We start from the raw sequence: 19,351 nt of genomic DNA on the forward strand, positions 1-19,351 counted from the left end.
AATATTTTTCATATTATGTAAGAATGTTTTATATTTATTTAAACATATAGTAAATAACAAATAAAGACATAGGTTCAGTAAAAAAATAAAATAAATAGTGCCACATCCAGTGGCACTTTATCTTTCAATATGTCCTCTGTTTCTTTTTGTTTTTTTCTTGCTATATAGTAACTTTTTCACTGAATTGACTATAGCTATATTATTTTGTAAACAGACTTTTTTTAATCATAAATAAAATCATAAATAACACAAAATAGTCCAAGGGTGTTTAGATATTACATTTCTATTTAAACTGATCATTGCAACTTCTGACTCAAAATGATAGGACATGTCACAAATGTTGATATGTTGTTATGACGGTACTGGCTCCTTGCAGACCTCCAACATTCCCATGACCAGCCGAATAAAAAAATAATTAAAAAAACAGACTTGAGATTTGCTTTGCCTCAACCTCATTTTTTCTCAATAGACAGAATGTTGATGAACCAGGTAATTTAAACAGATGAAAGAGTCACCTAATCATGAAACAATACATTAAATATAAATATATAAATCAAGATGTAAAAAAAAAAATGTTTCTGATTTACCATACATCCCCACCTACCAGGTAATTTCAATGCTGTCTTAAATTGATTCATATCATGTTGATGAACCAGGTAATTTAAACAGATGAAAGACTCACCTAATCATTTAACAATACATTAAATATAAATACATACATCATGATGTAAAAAAAAAAATGTTTCTGATTTACCATACATCCCCACCTACCACATGGTAATTTCAATGCTGTCTTAAATGGACATCCCCCTCACCCCCCCCACCCTCCCGTACATGCCATTTTAGAGATTTGAATCAATTACGAAAAAGTACCTGAACAGATTGCTAATGTATCAACATGCATAGTTGGGTCATATTCATACAATTATTTACAGTTACCTGCATGAAAGAGAGCTTTTCCCTTTTTCCTGCTTTGTTTGGCTTTTTGTTTGGCTTTCATTCATGGTCAAAAAGGTGGAAAGGTTGCTTGATGCAGTTCAAAGGACATACAGGACATGCATGTTAAAGACAGTGAATGAAACCTTCAAATCAAAAGCCAAACACCTAAGAGCACTGATAGAGGACTCTGCCTCCCTGTCTGGAACACTTCAACCTGAACAACACCTGCACCATCTCAATCCATCATGGAAGACATACTGACAAGGGTGTTCTTACTGTGATCTGTCATGACATTTGTCAGACCCTGAATTGTAAGGTATTGCTCTAACTAGTACAGTATTAGCATCTAAAGTATACTAAAAAAGGACAATATGGCTATCTGTGTCCAAAAGTAGGAGAAATTAAGAAGTCAAGAGATACAGTAGTCCACAAGTCCCAGAGAATAACAAATAGTCTAGAAGAAGATTGTTTTAGAGTGCAGCACATTTCGATATGGAAGACACTGATTAACAAACCCTTGAGATCCTCCTGTAACATTAGTCAATGGCAAATTCCACAAGGGGTTTAATTATTGCAAAAAGCAAAGCCAGTGTTTTGCTTTTCTAATTGATAGGCTTTATGATGAACATGCAAATAATTCACCCAGTCCTTTTTTCCTTTACATTTCCATATCTTTCCTCACCAGATGTACAATAATTTATCAGTCTCCATGGGAGAATCTAAAGATGTATGTTTGTCAAGGGGCATGTTTATGTGATATCTTATAAAACTTGTGGCAGGGGTCACTCCAGTCAAGCAGTGGAGGGATTTCTCCATCCTTCAGTCTAGGTGCTTCAAACCAATATGACACAATGGCTATTTCCCAGCTAACATTACCCTCAGGATATGACCTACGCCCATCTATACCTCATAAAAGCCAGGCTACAGGAATTTGTGTAATATACACTTTTAACACTAACATTGTAATAATGGGGAAGCACTAATTAACCTTGGCTGAAATAGCAAGCCCCTGTAGAGACAACTTTACAACAGGAGCAATATTTTTTAATTGTGCCCAAGTGACAGTACTTAAAAATTGAAAATTATAGTTTGACCTCGATTTTTATTCGAACCCCTAATTCCTGTTTTTATTTTTTATTTAATTTTTTTGAGAAAAAAATAAAGTCTAGCAAATGACTAGTAACTTGTATTCAAAATGATTCACTGACCACTCAACTAGTCACTGAAGTGTGCTTCACACCTCACCTGTGACCTTTGTTCATGATTCAAAAAGGTCAGGTAGAAAGGATGACCTAAATTAAAGCCTGAGAAATTAGTTAATTTCTAGAAGGTGTAACTTGCTCCTACAGAAAGCTCTGCAGATTTCAGTGAAATAAAAATAATTATTCACAAAAAGGGCAGCAGTTAGCAATTTGTGGGTCTGGTACAAATTCGTCAAAATTTCCAGTTGTCCCTCCTTATCGGGAACCATGTTCACAAAGCTATCACATCCCTGTCCCTCTCCTCCTGCATGTTTATTGATTATTTTTGTTGTAGTTATTGCTTATTTTGTTTAACAAATTACCATATTCAAATCCATTCAGAAGAGTTTCCCTTAAAATTAAGGAATGAAGCACCAGTCGTGCATGACACTTGAGTGATGTGTGGAGATGACTGCTTGCATGGATGGAGGTTTTGGGTATGTTGATTTAGAAAGGAGATTGAGAAGGACCTGGCGCCATGGAGGGGTTGGAATTACAGAGCGGTCTGCAAGAGTAATCCATTTGACCTCCTGAACCCACACCTAAACCATGTCTGCTTCCAGGCAGCCCCTAATCTTTACAGTTCTAACTCAAACTAAAATATATAAAGTCTTACCCCACAAATCCAATTCTCAGACGAACATGGCATGAGCACGTACATGTCTCTGTGATTAGAGAAATTATTAAACACGTCAGATCACATTCATGCAATCTGAAACTTATCTCTAACAATAATACAGATGATATCCGTTAATCATTTTACAGGCCACACTTACAATGTCAAATTAATCCAAATTCAAGACAATTTTATACAATATTGTATGGTTACTTAAAAATTCATTAAATAAAAGTCTTAGCCCCAGCAGGAACAACAAAGCATTTCATGGGTAAACTAGCTAGCTGATTTCAAACTGGTCAAGTGATGATGGTGCAAATCTCCATAAGACACAATAGTTATTTTCCACCTTGCATCAATTTTAGAATTTAGGAGGCTGGGGGAGACTAATCCAAGCAATAAAACATAATGGCTAATTTTTTTTGTATCAATTTACATTCCTCTTAGTGAGTTGTACTGTATGTGGAGTCACAGTTTGCTGTTTCGCCTGCTAAAAGTCTGCTCTGTAATACAGTAGCTAATCCCCATCTTCCTATAATAACACAATACATGATATCACTGCTAATGACCTGTATGTCACAGCTTGGTATGATTAAAGCCTTAAAGGCTATTATGTAATTACACAAATATTTAACAAAGGGACACATAAGGAGTGCTGGATTTGTAGTATTGTTAAATTGTTTTTCTTTTTACAATTCAGAGGAAATCTGGAGGGCTTTCTGTAGACCACATATTCCAATAAAAAACACAAGCATTTTTGTGCCCTAGGGTAGGTCAAACTTAGCTATTTTTTGCATGTTCAAGGATAAAAAGTAATAAAATAAAATAAAATAAAATCTTGTTTATTACAATTTATTTTACCATCTTTTCTTACCATTGGGATAGCCCCTATTACCTTCACCCTTTTTTTCTAAATACCAAAATAAATAAATAAATAAATAAATTATCAGCCAATACTTCTTTCCCCCACTCGCTCTTGCCCTCCCGGCTGGAGATTAATGAGCTGTTCTGTCCTGACAGCTTGCATGTCTGTGAAGGAGAGAGGAGTGGCCCAGCACTTGATTAAATGGAATGGAGGGGCCGTGCATGTTTGTGTATGTGTACAAAGGGTGATCTGGGCTTGTGCAGTGATAGAGAGCGCATGGAGAATAGGGGAGGTAAATCTGAAATGGGACAACACACCTAGCATTCCCTCCCTACCATCAGGAAATACATCATTTTAATCTGCTTCAGCTCGGGGTATATGAGTAATATTTCTTGACCTTTCATTACAATAACAGCCTATCTATTGTTTGCACAGTGAACAATACCATTATGTAGTCTGTCTGTTTACGTAATATTTAGCTACAGCTCGGCGCAGCACATTTTGACTGCACTCTTTGAGAAATCAATACTAAATAATATTAATACAAAAAGTATTTTTAAGTAGGCTACAGTTATTTTTTCTTCCTTTTAATTTTTTGACTGCTTGGTATTTTACCAGAAAGCCTGATAAAATATATTATTCAATTAAATAGCACTCCTTAAACATATTATTTATGATGCCATGGAGTGACCGGTCATTATTCTAATATAGATAAACATAAAATAAAATCCATATAAAAAATATAAAAAAAATAATCTGTATCAATTTTGTATATCGGCATATTCATACTGTTGATATGTTTGATTTGATGATATTTTTTGTTGAGCAAACGAGAGAGATGTGTGATCTTTGATGAATTTGATCATCATAGGAATATGGATTTTGAATATTTTAAAGATCAAAAATAGGGCAGTATTAAATTGCAATCTTTACATCTCTAAGTTACAGGTGTGGATCATAGATGTTGTTGTGATTTAGATAAAGGTCAAAGCTGTGAATTAGAACACTTCCAGTCTGTTCATTTACTGTGTAGCAACTGTTTGAGCACTCGCTCTCAAAGCGCACTAATTGTCACTAGTAAGTTACTCACTAATATGTATAATCCCTTATGACACCAGTAAAATAGATGGCTTTTGGCAAGCTGCCCTGCACCATTCTGTGTGCTGCTGTTTAATTGGACTGCCCCACTTCACATTTTCCTTATGTGCTGCTAGGAGCTACATAAACTGATTATTCATAAAATACATTAAATGATTTTTCGACTGCTAGTTTGTTTTATCTGAAGTCTTCAATGAAGAATGTATTAAAGTTTCTTAACTTGGAAAAGAAAAAGAGAGGTGACATGTATTAAAAAAAAAAAAAACTGGCACTGATTATAATTCTACATTTTTTTCAAAACTTAAACTACTTCTTAATCTAAAATGTAGTTTTTGCCTTTGACCAATCATTCAGTACTCTTTTAGCTATGCATCAGCATGCAGATTATTATTGATATTAGTTTTACATTATGTACACAACCTAAACTCTTTGTTTCCACTCTCCTATCTCTTTAGTAAGCTGTGGTTCCAGCCAAAGCATTATCAGTTCAGTCGAAGTGTAAATTTGTGTGGTGTGTGGCCTCATGCTAGTGCATTGGCTGGGTTGGTCTCTGAAAGATACCCAGTTCACAAAAAGGTAAAAGGTGTTGGTGACGATGAAGATCCTCAGAAAGTTGTCTAAGTGTTTGCGTGCACTTCATGCGTCTTCAAACACAGCATGTCTGGAGAACCAGCCGAGTTTTTGTTATGCTTGTGTATACTCCAATCTATCCCTTACAAAAGTGGGCTGCAGTGCTTAAACTCAGAAAGGCAAGAGTGTTCATCCATTTCACCAGGTTAGGCATCAGCCACTGTCCCAGAGATTAATGAATTCAGATTATTTTTGAAGGATTTTCCTCAAGAGGTCCAAAATCATCCACATCCTACTAATGCAGGTTAATTGGCCAGTCATAGAGTCATGGAGGGCCACACGTAGTTAAAAGTTCTCTAATTTTTTACATGCAGAGAGATGAGTGACAAGAGGTAGGAAAGAAAAAAAAAACACTTTAGAAGGGAAGGTGTCTGTATTGTACACCTGTAATAAATTCAACTGAACCAGTCGAGATTGTATAAACTCTGTAATATGTTATATAAGTTACTGAATTGTTAAAGTAAATGCTCTCTGTGTCTTTTCTTTTTTAAACTTTTTTTGTCTTTGCCTTTATCACACCTCAAAAATAATTTACTCACCCTCATGTCACTCATTTTATTATTAGTAGTATTTTATGTGTTATGCTTGCCATGCAAATTTTAATGCCAGTGATACTAAATCTTGCATCATAAGCAAGAATGGCAATTTGAAATATGTGGATATACAAATGAGAGTTGAGAGGCAATTGTTTTTAGTTAACTTACACTTTGTTTTCTTCCTTACACTAATATTTTGAATGGCCTCAGAAGTCTTCGAATAGAGTGTATATGTTGTATAGACTAATATGTATTTAAGAATATACTTCAAAACATCTCAATGTGTGTTCAGCGGCAGAAAGAAAGAACACATAGAACAGCCTGAGGGTGAGTAAATGATTACAAAATTATAACATTTTTTAAATATTAATTTGTATCAATTTAGCAGATATGTGCTATAGATTTAGACACGTATTGCCAAATATCCTGTGGTTTATACAGCTTATAGTAACATGATTTAGGTAGGACATGTATCTTTTAGTGATAATGGCCAGTCATCTACTGGTGTGTGTATAGCAAATCCTTACTCTCAAAAATAAAATTACTTGGTTTGAATGAGAGCAATCTTCATTAATTTGCTCGTAACTTGTTTGGGTTTGATAAGGAAAGGATTTGAAGGAAAAAAAACAAACAAACTAATTTTTAATCCTTGCCAGATTTTAACATATTTTTTAGTTATAATGCTTTCTTTTAACTTTTTATTTCTAAATTATTTGAAATGATTGCTTGAGACTAGCTGAAAACACAATTAGTCATGATAAAAAAAATATATATATAAAACAAAACGTCTCAGGTTACTATTGTAACCATAGTTCCCTGAGAACAGGGAACGAGACGATGCGTCCATCGACGCCATGGGAACGCCCCCAGCGTGACTGCGTCTGAAGCATCTATGTCAACTAGTCCAATGGAAAGAATGAGCGTCACGGGCGGGTGACGTCATGACCAGGAATTGATAAAAGCACATCCGGTGCAAACCGGCATTAGCTTCGAAAATTGCCGAAGCAAGCCGATTACAGGGATGCAGGAAGTATGGCAGGGTGACGCATCGTCTCGTTCCCTGTTCTCAGGGAACTATGGTTACAATAGTAACCTGAGACGTTCCCTTGCGAAGGGAACTCAACGATGCGTCCATCGACGCCATGGGAACGAGAATACCCAAAGCGCCAGAATTCCAAGTACCTGAGTGTCAGTCTGTTGTAACTAAGCACTAAGCACCTGAGAACCTGGGGCAGCATCCAGGTCCAAACTGTAAAACCTGACGAATGTGAGCGGTGAGGACCAGCCTGCCGCATCACAAACGTCTTGGAGGGAAACCCCAAATAACAAGGCTTTAGAGGCCGCCATACCCCTCGTTGAGTGAGCTCTGACCACCAAGGGACACGGATGGTCAGAGTACTCGTATGCAAGTGAAATAGCCTCGACTATCCACTTGCTAACCGTCTGTTTAGAAGCAGGAAGACCCTTCTTAGGTGATCCAAAGCAAATAAATAACTGGTCGGACTTCCTCATAGAAGATGTCCGATGAACATAAGTATCCAGTGCTCGCACTGGACACAAGAGGTTCAGCCTTTCCTGGTCCGCAGATGTAAAAGGAGGAGGACAGAAAGCCTGCAGCACGATAGGCCTCGGAATCAAGGTCGGCACCTTAGGGACGTATCCCTGTTTTGGATATAAGAATGCCTTGACCATCCCCGGTGCAAACTCAAGGCAAGTGGGGGAAACCGAAAGGGCCTGAAGGTCTCCAACTCTCTTAAGGGACGAAATAGCTAGCAGAAAGATAGTCTTAAGGGTAAGAAATTTCTCTGAAACCGAATCTAAGGGCTCGAATGGAGCCCTAGACAGGCCTTCTAGTACTAATGCCAAATCCCAAGCTGGCACCCTAGTGCGAGTTGCAGGCCTCAGCCTCAGTGTGCCACGAAGGAAACGTGTAATCAGGGGGTCTCGACCCAACGATGTACCCCCAACCAGGGCGTGGTAAGCCGCAATGGCCGCCACGTAAACCTTAAGTGTGGAAGGACATAAACCTGACGTAAAGCGCTCCTGCAAGAACTCGAGTACTGTGTTCACAGAACAGTTAACCGGATCCCACTGATGTCGGTGACACCATACAGAAAAAACTTTCCATTTCAGCGCATATAGTTTCCTAGTAGCTGGAGCTCTGGAGCTTAGGATGGTCTCAGCAGCCTCAGCTGAGAGACCACTCTCTATGAGTTGGGCCCCCTCAGAGGCCAAACCCACAGGTTCCAAATCTCTGGCCGAGGGTGAAATATTGTGCCCCCGGCCTGAGACAGAAGGTCTCTCCTGATCGGGATCTCCAAGGGAGGACCGTCTAAGAGATGGATCAGGTCCGCAAACCAGATCCGACTCGGCCAGCGTGGTGCTACAAGCAGTAGGCTTATTCCGTACTGGCGGACTCGTTCCAGAACTCCTGGGAGCAGAGCAACAGGGGAAAATGCGTACAGACGTAGCCTCGGCCACGTCTGCACCATAGCATCCAGCCCCAGGGGGGCTGGGTGAGTAAGGGAGAACCAAAGTGGACAGTGCGTCGTGTGCTGAGACGCAAACAGATCCACCTCTGCTTGGCCGTAAAACTCCCAAATTTTCTCCACCGCCTCGGGGTGGAGTCTCCAATCCCCTGGCCTCAGCTCCTGCCTCGACAGGATGTCTGCCCCCACATTCTGGTCCCCAGGAATATACACTGCCCTCAGGGAGAGTACCTTCCCCAGAGACCACAGGAGGATCTGGTGCGCCAGTTTGCAGAGCGGACGCGACCGCAGACCCCCCTGACGGTTCAGATAAGAGACCACTGATGTGTTGTCTGTTCGTACAAGCACATGATGGCCCCTCAGGTCTGGGAGAAACTGTCTCAACGCATTGAAGACAGCCATCATCTCCAGGCAATTGATGTGCCACGAAAGATGATGACTTTTCCACAGACCCTGAACCGAGCGGCCTTCCATTACCGCTCCCCAGCCGGTGAGGGAAGCATCTGTCGAGATCGTAACACGATGGCAAAGAGCTCCCAATACCGGACCCTGGGTTAAGAACCAATGTTTCCTCCATATAATTAAGGCACGAAGGCACCGCCGCGTGACCTTGATCATACGAAGTGGGTTTCCCCTCGGGGAGAACCCTCTGGTCCTTAGCCACCACTGTAAAGGTCTCATGTACAGCAGGCCAAAAGGAATCACGTTGGACGCTGCCGCCAAGAGACCCAACAGTCTCTCGAACTGTTTTACAGTGCGTGACTGGCCTAGCTTTAGCTCTTTGGTGGCTGTCAGGATAGCAGCTACACGAACGGGCGATAGAGTGGCCCGCATCGTCACTGAATCCCATACCACACCAAGGAAAGTGGTTCTCTGTACTGGAGAAAGAACACTCTTCTTGGCGTTGAGCCTCAACCCCAACATCTGCATATGAGCGAGAACGACACCTCGGTGCCGAACCGCCGACTGCTCTGATTCCGCCAGAACCAGCCAGTCGTCGATGTAGTTCAGAATACGTATGCCCTGAAGCCTGAGAGGGGCTAGAGCTGCATCCACGCATTTCGTGAACGTGCGGGGTGATAAAGCTAGACCGAAAGGAAGAACCCGATATTGGTATTCTTTGCCCCCGAAAGAAAACCTTAGGAACTTCCTGTGCTGAGGGAGGATGGAGATATGGAAGTAGGCGTCCTTCAGATCTATCGTGACAAACCAGTCCTCGGATCTGATTTGAGTCGCGATCTGTTTGAGTGTCAGCATCTTGAACTTGAGTTTCTGTACTGAACGATTCAACAGACGAAGATCTAAAATGGGACGCAACCCCCCATCCTTTTTTGGAACAATGAAATAACGGCTGTAAAAACCCGACTCTCTGTCGGGTGAGTACACCTGTTCTATAGCTTCCTTTGCTAACAGGGCCTTTACCTCTTGCTCCATTACCAGAGCCTGCTCGGGATGCACCACTGTGGGCAGCACCCCGTTGTAACGAGGAGGACGAGAACCAAACTGGATTCTGTATCCTTTCTCTACAATCTGCAGGACCCAATGAGAAATATTCGGCAGAAGCTCCCACGCTGCCAGAAAATTTACTAAGGGAACCAGCCTCTCGAGGCTGGTCTCTGGTGTTATCGAGACAGCCAATTCCGGAGCCTGAAACATAATGGCAGGAACTACCTGAACTGGCCGCTCTAAGGCCCCCCTCAGAGGGCGCGAAACCGATGCTGTGCCGCAGCATAGCATCAGCGACTCGCTGGAGACCGCTGCGCCCTGAAGCACCGAGGGTGGCAGGGTTGGCAGAACGGTCTCGTGAGGACCCCGAAATGGAATGGGCACCGTAAAATGAGGTGTACACCGCTCCACTTCGGTCGGGGCTGTCCTCACAGGCCTGATGCGTGAACATCAGGACCTTTTTTTTTGAACCGAAGTCTTCTTCGCCTGAAGAACGGTCCTCAGATCCGGCTTCGACTTAGAAGACTTCGGTTGAGAGGGTTGCGTCTGTCTCCAGTCTCTACGTGGAGGTGCACGAGATGCAACACTCTCTTTCTGATGCACACGATATGATGAGCTCGACGGCTGGGGCTGCTCACGCCCAGCAGCCCCAGGGGGCTGGATACGGCGAGGGATAAACTTTTTAAAAGCGTCAGCTTGTTTTTTAGACTCCTGAAATCTCTCGACGACCGCGTGGACTGCGTCGCCGAAGAGACCAGAAGGTTCAAGCGGAGCATCTAATAAAAAAGCTCGATCTTTTTCTTTAATCTCTGACAGATTTAACCATAAATGTCTCTCAGTAGCTACCAAGGCTGCCATAGACTGCCCAATTGCTCTGGCGGTCTCCTTAGTAGCCCTGAGAGAAAGATCGGTAGCCCGACGAAGTTCTCGAATATCGTCATGAGAAATTCCCTCACTACTATCCAGATCCCCCAGCAGGTCAGCTTGATAAGCCTGAAGCACTGCCATTGTGTGCAGACATGCTCCAGCTTGACCTGCTGCCGTATAAGCTTTGCCCACTAAAACCGAGGTGGCTTTAAGCGGTCTAGTGGGCAAAGCCGAGGCTTTCAGGGACGATGCGGGACCAGGCGAAAGATAGCTGGCTAAATTCTGTTCCGCCTGGGGCATCGCCTCATAACCATACTCTTTTAGCCCTCTTATTCTCGAATAAGTGTTAACTTGAGGGCTAAAAAGTCGTGAAGAGTAAGGTTTATTCCACGATTTCGATATTTCATTATGAAGATCGGGAAAAAAGGGAAGCCCTCGTGGTGGAGATAATGTCGTGGAAGATAAAAAGCGCTCATCTAATTTACTTTTAGGACGAGCGCCTTTATTCTCAGATGGCCATTCAATATTTAATTTCTCTACAGCCCGTGACATAACATCCACCAGCTCATCATATGCTGGGGAAATAAATTGTGAATCTCTTTCCCCCATGTGTGTGCTTTCACTCTCCATACTCATAACATCGACCTCCTCGGAGGAAGAGCATTGAAGTAATGGAGGGCTCTCTCCCCGGGCGGAAGAAACCGCAGTGCGTGCTTCCGACACCGGGGGGAGAGCGCTGGATCTTCCGGGTAAGGAAGGAGAAAAGGCCCGCGGACCCGTCTCCAACCCCTCCGAAAGATCCTTTTGCGATCCCCAGGAATGCATTCTCCGCGCCGCCTCGGCAGACGCGGGTCCTGATCCCTGAGGATCGCGAGCCTGCCCACTCTTTACATCAAAGAGTGACAGGCGAGAGCGGAGCATGCGGAGCGGTAGCATTTCACAGTGTTGACACTCAGCCCCCTCGAAGGCTGAGACCGCATGCTCCACTCCCAAACAAATGACACAAAGCTCGTGTGTGTCCCCACCCGTTAAATAACGCGGGCAGGGAGGAACACACTGCTTGTACACTTGTTTCGCCATAACGTTTCCGAATAAATTGCAACAGACAACAATAAATAGACAGAGACAGTATAACACAGATCGCTTGCTGAGGCAACAGAAGCTAATGCCGGTTTGCACCGGATGTGCTTTTATCAATTCCTGGTCATGACGTCACCCGCCCGTGACGCTCATTCTTTCCATTGGACTAGTTGACATAGATGCTTCAGACGCAGTCACGCTGGGGGCGTTCCCATGGCGTCGATGGACGCATCGTTGAGTTCCCTTCGTAAGGGAACACATATATACCTGGTTGCGATAATTACAATGTTGGAAGAAAGTCACCCACAAAGATGCTGAGTGTGGCCATGAAGCAATGTCTGCTGATGTACTAACAATAACATGCACTGATGTTTTTCACCTGAAAAGAAATAAGTGTTTCCAGCAGCAGGATAACATCCTTTCCACAAGGTTAGCTTGTCTTCTGATTTAAGTCTTGTTATCACTTTTCCATTTTTTCTTCTGTTTGATAAGTTTATTTGTAGAAAAAAAGCTGTAGGTGCAATCCGAGGAAAGAGATCTATCAAAGGATTCGGTTCTTAAGAACAGTGCCAGGGGAAAAGGGGAAATTATGGATTTGATTCTCATTGTATCATCTTCAGAGAGTTTGAGGTCTTGTGCTTTGTGGAAGGCCTTGTGCTGGGAGTCATCACGTCAACTGCCATTGTGATATCTGCAGTGAGAGAAAGTAAGGAAAATAGAAAGGAGGTAGAAGAAAGAAAGAGACATAGATGAGTAATTGGTTGTGTGCATGTGGAACACAGGAGACACTCTCTGAAGCCAGTGAAGTAAAGTGAGTCATGGCTGTTTGGGAGGTTGTTTGTCCAGAAGAAACCAAAATAGTAGGATGACCACCCTGCGAATGTGAGTCGGCCATCATCCACACCTAGATTTCCACAACGACAGCGGTCGCCGCTTGGGCTAACACCATTTTCAGATTCAATTAAATCCATGCCACTGGAGAATGCTCATCACCTCTAATGTCTACCACCTGAAGTTCTTCACAAACATCCCTCCAAAAAAAACCAAACATAAAAACATTGAACCATTGTGAATGCCAAACCTACATTTTAATAGTATGGGAATATTGTTACAATATTTTCTACCACTTCTATTCTTTTTTGTTTTGTTTTTTTGTTTAGACTTGTAATTTTACAAGTTGTCATTTTAGCACAACTTTTATTTTTACAATTAAGGCATCAGTTTAATTCAGTTGGGATGCATTTTTTTCCCTTAAATAAATCATACTGTTAGACAGGGTTTAAAATTAAGACTAAGAATGAAATGCAAATGGTGTTTTTTGTTCATTAAAAAAAAAAGTTAATCACCAGGAACCCAGCTGTTTGATACTTTTAAGTTGAACTGTTGAATGGAAGTGCCTTTGCTGATGCTTAAAGAAATAAGTAAAAACAAACAAACAAACAAACCAGAAATACATATTTACAGTATGTTTGACAGTTCCCTTTTGAGGTAATCTAGTGCTGTGTTTCAGCTGACACTTTGACGAACACCTTCCTGAATGCGCCTGAAGCACATGTGAAACTAATCCAATCTTGTTTGGTGCTGCGGCACCTAGTGACCTGTGCCGGCATAAGTCAGAAGCTATGAAGGGAAGCTGGCAACACAACGGCATCAGCTTTCTGTCTTCAGCAAGCGCTTTGTGACTGTCTGTCTTATTTGTTGTTGCCTGTCCTTGTTGAAAAATATAAAAAAGAAATGGTGAATAACCAGCAGTTTAGATTATGTGTGCATCACGGGTGGGGACACACAAGATCTTTGTGTTTGCTGCTCGGGTGTGGAGCATGCACGGTCAGTTCTTGAGGGAGCTGGCTGAGAACACTGTGAGGCGCTTCCTCTCAGAACGCTCTGCTCTCGCCTAGCCGTGTTCGAAGAGAGTGGCCAGGCTAGTGTTCCCGCTGATTGGGTCCCGCTTCTGCTGAGGCAGAGCGGCGGCTTCATTTGTGGGGTTCGCAAATGGAACTGGTGGAGGGGTTTGAGACCGTTTCAGCCCTTTCTCAGTCCTCACCTGCCGGTTCCTCTAATCAATCTCGGGATACGGAAGCCCGCTCGGTGGCTTCTTCTGCCCCAAGTGAAAGCTTAATGTAGGGATTGTCTTGTTCTAAAGAGTTAGACGTTCTCAGCATTGATGCGGGGGATACTGGTGATTCGCCATCCGTATCGCCACAGTATGAAGAGCTTATGGAGGTTGTGTCTCGTGCTGTATCTAAAGTAAATATCAACTGGCCAGCCAAGAAGCGGGAAGCGCTTAGGAAAAGCTAGTTAGATGAGCGCTTCCTGCAGTCACAGCCACAACTTCCACGTTGAAGGCTTACCATTCTTCCCAGATCTCCACACTGTGGTGTCGAGATCATGGAAAATCCACTCTCCTCATGCCTATCTAGTCCCACAGTCCATCATTATTCTTCAATTGTGGGGCTTAAGGAGAATGGCCAGGGTTGAAGATATTGGCTGCTTATTTCTCTCCGGACGCTGTGTTGGCCACGACATTGCCCACCAAGCCATTCCATACTACTTCTTCACTGGTTGGCAAGGCATACATGACAGCTGGTCAGGATGGCACTTTAAACTATGGTTATTTTACAAGCGTACCAGGCTGACCTGCTTAGGGACCTGGATGACGCAGAAGAGGTGGTGCCCGACGCTATCAAAGAGCTGTGGCAGGCCACTGATCTATCTCTCCGTGCCACAAAGGAGACGGTCCGCACCATTGGCTGCTCCATGGCAGCTAATGTGGCAACGGATAGACACCTGTGGCTGAGCCTCTTGGCTATCAAGGATAAGCCTCCAGGCCTCTTCAGCAATGCTGTGAAACAGTGTCGTCGAGAGGTTTCAGGAAGCAAATAAGCAGAAGCATCCAGAGGTTCATACCTCGCTGTCATCAATCCCATGGGGCAAAAAGAGAGTGTTAGCGGTCGAAGCAGCATATCAAATGTGTTTTTCCCAATTAAGATCTTCATCACTTGAACCGGTCTCTGAGGAGATACAGGTTCAAGATGTTAACTACTCCTTTAATCATGTCTCAAATCAGATCCGAGGACTGGTTTGTCACGATCGATCTGAAAGATGCATATTTCCACATTTCCATCATTCAACAACATAGGAAGTTCCTGAGGTTCACTTTTGGGAGTGAAGCATACCAGTATTGAGTTCTTCCATTCGGCCTAGCTTTATCCCCTCGCACATTCAAAAAATGTATGGATGCAGCTCTGGCTCCTCTGAGACTTCAGGGCATCCGTATACTCAATTACATAGATGACTGGATAATATTAGCCCAATCTCAAGAAATGGCGGAAGACGTTGTGATGTCTTGCTCGACCACACCAAACGCTTGGGGTTGAGACTCAACAGCAAGAAGAGTATGCTTTCTCTAGTACAGACAAGAACTTTTCTAGGAGGTTCACGGTCTGCCTTCACCTCTTCATGTCAGGGCACATACCACTAGAAGCATTGATTCCTCCAGAGCATTGTTGTCAGGGGCATCCCTGCAGGAAGTTTGTGATGCAGCGGTGTGGTCCTTCCCGTACACATTTATAAGGTTCTATACTTGGACCTTCCTGTCACTCCGGGATCTCAAGCTCTTTTGTCCTGAGTTGTCCTGAGTTGTGCTGGGACAGGACAGATTCCAGGACAGGTATTTGCCAGCATGGCAAAGAGGGTATTTAGTTCCCCAAAGCGTCAGCTGGGACGCAGTGCAAGCTCCCTCAAAAAGGAACATCTCAGGTTACGCATGTAATCATGATTCCCTGAGAGGGGAACGAGATGCTGCGTCCTCTTGCCATACTTCCTCTATGCCTTGGTTTGCTTCAAAAGCTGATGCTGTCGTGTTGCCGGGCTTCCCTTTATAGCTTCTGCCTTATGCTGGCACACATCACGAGGTATCGCAGCACCAATCACGATTGTACTAGTTTCACACGTGCTTCAGACCCTGGTTCCCTTTCCTAGTCACTACGAGCCAAAAAGAGCCAATGGCAAAGAAATGCCATGGGTCTGCGGAATTTGCATGGTGTAACTTCGACCCACCTCGTGGGTATAAAGGGAGGACACCGGCAACATGCAGATATTTTTTCACCTCGGAGCCATGAGCATTCTTCACTCCACAAGCCATTCTGAGATCATCTCTCTTCACTCTTCGAGATGAGCTTCTCTCCAGGTGTTGGTGTCTCCAGGTGTTGGTGATTCCCAGCGAGTTTCACATTGCCTGCTGATCTGTGCAGAGTTTTCCCTCTCACAAAAGAGCTTGCACAAAACAAGCATTTTCAATGCATCTTTAAAAAGACATGCTTGTGCGTTTCTGGGTGTGGTAGTCTGGTTGATTCTGCTGTTGGGCATGAACGCTGCTCGGTGCGTGTGGGGCAGTGTTCATGGATGTGTCATGTTTTCCTTGCGGGAACATGACCATCGCAATGTCGCGGTCGAGATTTAATGACCTCATTAGAGCGAGAGTCCCCTTATCCACACCCCAATCTATTTTCTCTACACAAGGAAATACTTTGGCTGGTGGCCAGGGTGACCAGAGGCAGTTAATGTGGAAAAAAAAAAACGATTTCTCCTCGGTCCACACACACCTCTCTCACATTGCAACCTGTGCGTTTTCTGGATGAGATTGCTGACCAGTCGCGTTCAGAGGATGTCGGATGGCTCAGAATCTCATCCGGCGCCCGGCAGATGAAATCATGTCTATCGCCGCAAGGTGGGCTGGGGTCTTCTGGAGATGAGGATTCGGCTGTGCTGCCGCCTTCGGGTCCGAGTCTGATCCAGTGTTGACAGGCATGCTTTCCCGGCACGATGGGTTTTGGAGGCGGTGCGTGCTGACACCAGCACCCGCCCTCAATTCCTTTCTTCCCGGACGTGCGTGAAGAGGTTATGAGATCGACTGAGTCTCCTTTGACTTTTCGCGACTGCTCAGCGGCCTCATGCGCCTTCTCTGCCCTCGCAGAGGCCACGACCAAGGGTACACTGGGGTTCCCCCCGTGGAGTGTTCAGTGGCAACATATCTGTGTCCCCACAGCGCCTTCACCTGACATGGCGACCCTAAGCACCCCTCCAATGCCTGTAGGTTTTTTGTCTACTCCAGTGGCAAAGACCTATTGAGCTGTGGGGCAGACTGCCGCCTCACTGAATGTTGTTGTCATCCTTCAGGGTGCTCAATGACATGCACGAGGGTAGAGCTGATTCAGGGCTCATCCAAGAGCTGCATGCCGCCACCGACCTCGCTCTATGAGCGGCGAAGGTGACTGCACACTCCCTAGGTCAGGTGATATCCACATGCGTGGTCAGACATCTTTGGCTTAACCTGGTTGATATGCGCGAGGCTGAGCGAACCCGCTTCTTCAACTCCCCGCATATCCCAGGCTGGCCTCTTCTGCTGCGAAGAATTCCGGTGGGTTACGGCCAATCCTGGTCCTGCATGTATTGAACCGTTCCTTTCTTAGGCTGCAGTTCAAGATGCTCACGGCCAAACACATTTTCGAATGTGTGCGGCTGCAGGATTGGTTTGCAGTGATCGACCTGAAGGACACCTACTTTCATGTCTCCATTCTCTTCGACACAGACCGTTTCTTCAGTTTGCTCTCGAGGGGCGGGCATATCAGTACGTGGTTCTCCCAGTCGGGTTAGCCCTGTCTCCTCGCGTCTTCACGAAGGTCGTCGAGGCAGCCCTTGTTCCACTACAAGAACACGGGGTTCGCATCCTGAACTATCTCGATGACTGGCTAATCCTAGCTGCCTCTCGAGACCAGGTTTGCGAACACAGGGAGCTAGTGCTCCGGCACCTAGCTTGTCTGGGCCTTCAGGTCAACTGGGAGAAGAGCAAACTCTTCGGTGCCCCCCTGTGCATGGTTCCCCCTCTGAGCGACCCCCACATGTGTATTTCCAACGTAAGCCTCTCTGAGCATGTGTGTTTCCCTTGGCAAGCCACCTTGCCACCCCTGGGGTTGAAACATTCCACCCTACGGGTTGGACACCCCAGTGTTTTTCCATATGGGTCATATGTGTATTCTGTAAGTCCCCCCGCCCCCCCCTTTATACACACCATGCAAATTCTGCAGACCCATGGCATTTATTTGCCATTGGCTCGTTTTGAAATACTCGAAGTTGATAGGCTTTCTAAGCGAACCCCCATTCTTCGTCACGACGGAACGTCTCCTTCCCTACTCAGGGAACAAGGGTTACATACGTAAATGGGACGTTACATGCGTAACCTGGGACGTTTTCTCAATTTATTCCTCTATTGGCTGATCCAGACCAAAATTGATGCCGCTTAATTGAATAAAATATATATGATTTTGTTCAGATAGAGTATTCTACCATTAGGCATTTAGAAAAATGTACTGAAACATGTATTTATGTATTTGACAAAGTGCTTGTTTTGAAGCATCATGGTCATTCTGAACAGGATTACAGTCTAAACACTGTATGCTTTGAATTCAGTCATGTTGTATCCAAAAGGCAGGGCTGGGAATGATGAAGGCTACAGCTGGATGATTCATGCTTCCCCACACTTTCCTGCATGTGGGTGGGCCATTAGGCAAACACTCTTATGTCTGCTTGGCATGTATGTACAGTAACTGCTACTTTAAGAAAACAAGCATTCAGCATACAAAAAAGGTCCCATACAAATCAATCAATTTGCAGGAGGGTAAGAATACACACACACACAACACACACACACACACACACACACACACACACACACACACACACACACACACACACACACACACACACACACACACACACACACACAACGTTTTGTTAATATCCCCTGTCTCGTTTAAACAGCACCACAGTATAGTAATCACTGTTTGCCATTTGCGTCTAATACATCAGCGTCTGCTGAGAACCTTGTGCTACTGCTGCCTGTCTCTTTCTGAATGTGGGTGTGTATGCCAAGCAACACAATCAAAATGTATATTACAGTAATTTTGGTGATGTGTGTGGTATATCTTAAGACCCAATAAAATGACAAATATGTGGAGTACTTGCAAATCTGCAAAACAAAAATACCCCAAAATATGTGACCAAAGTGTCAAGATACCCAAATATTACTGTCATGGCAACTTTTTCTGGCACACTATAAATCCAGCTATATATAGATAACAAATCTATTATTTTACAAATGGAAAAAAAGTGAATAATGTTTCACCTGTGTTTTTTTTTAGTCTGTAGCTCATGTAACTTGCTAATATGTGACATGGGGTATCTCAGAAAGCAGGTTATGTGACTTACCTGGGGCCTCATTTATAACCATTGCGTACACACAAAACAGGCCCTGAAAGAGGCATACGCCACTTCCGACACATAAGTTATGATTTATAAAAACAAACTTGACGGGACAATTTGTGCACCTGCACGCAAACTCTGACCCATGCGTATGCACATTTGGGAGACGGAGCAGTTTGGCGACACCAATGGTGAGCTGAGGGACTGATGGCAGATGAAGGAAAACCACTTTAAATCTTCATTATGAGTCCTAATCATAAATACAGTACATGATCACAATAACA

The 19,351-nt window shown here is 43.9% G+C and overlaps 1 protein-coding gene across 1 annotated transcript in view; it reads right to left on the reverse strand.

The window, feature by feature from the left end:
• Positions 1–849: 849 nt before the first annotated feature.
• The window catches only part of mafa (MAF bZIP transcription factor a), a 186,081-nt gene continuing 167,579 nt past the window's right edge, over positions 850–19,351 (reverse strand). The window contains exons 3-4 of the mRNA XM_077248190.1: positions 12,067–12,498; positions 850–6,713 (exon numbers count right to left, since the gene is read on the reverse strand). The gene's annotated coding sequence lies outside the window, so the exon portion shown is untranslated. The remainder of the gene's footprint in view (positions 6,714–12,066; positions 12,499–19,351) is intronic.

Source organism: Siphateles boraxobius, unplaced genomic scaffold (genome assembly GCF_051911475.1).
Source record: "Siphateles boraxobius isolate OS27281-9 unplaced genomic scaffold, OSU_SipBor_1 30, whole genome shotgun sequence".
Taxonomy (NCBI): Eukaryota; Metazoa; Chordata; class Actinopteri; order Cypriniformes; family Leuciscidae; genus Siphateles; species Siphateles boraxobius.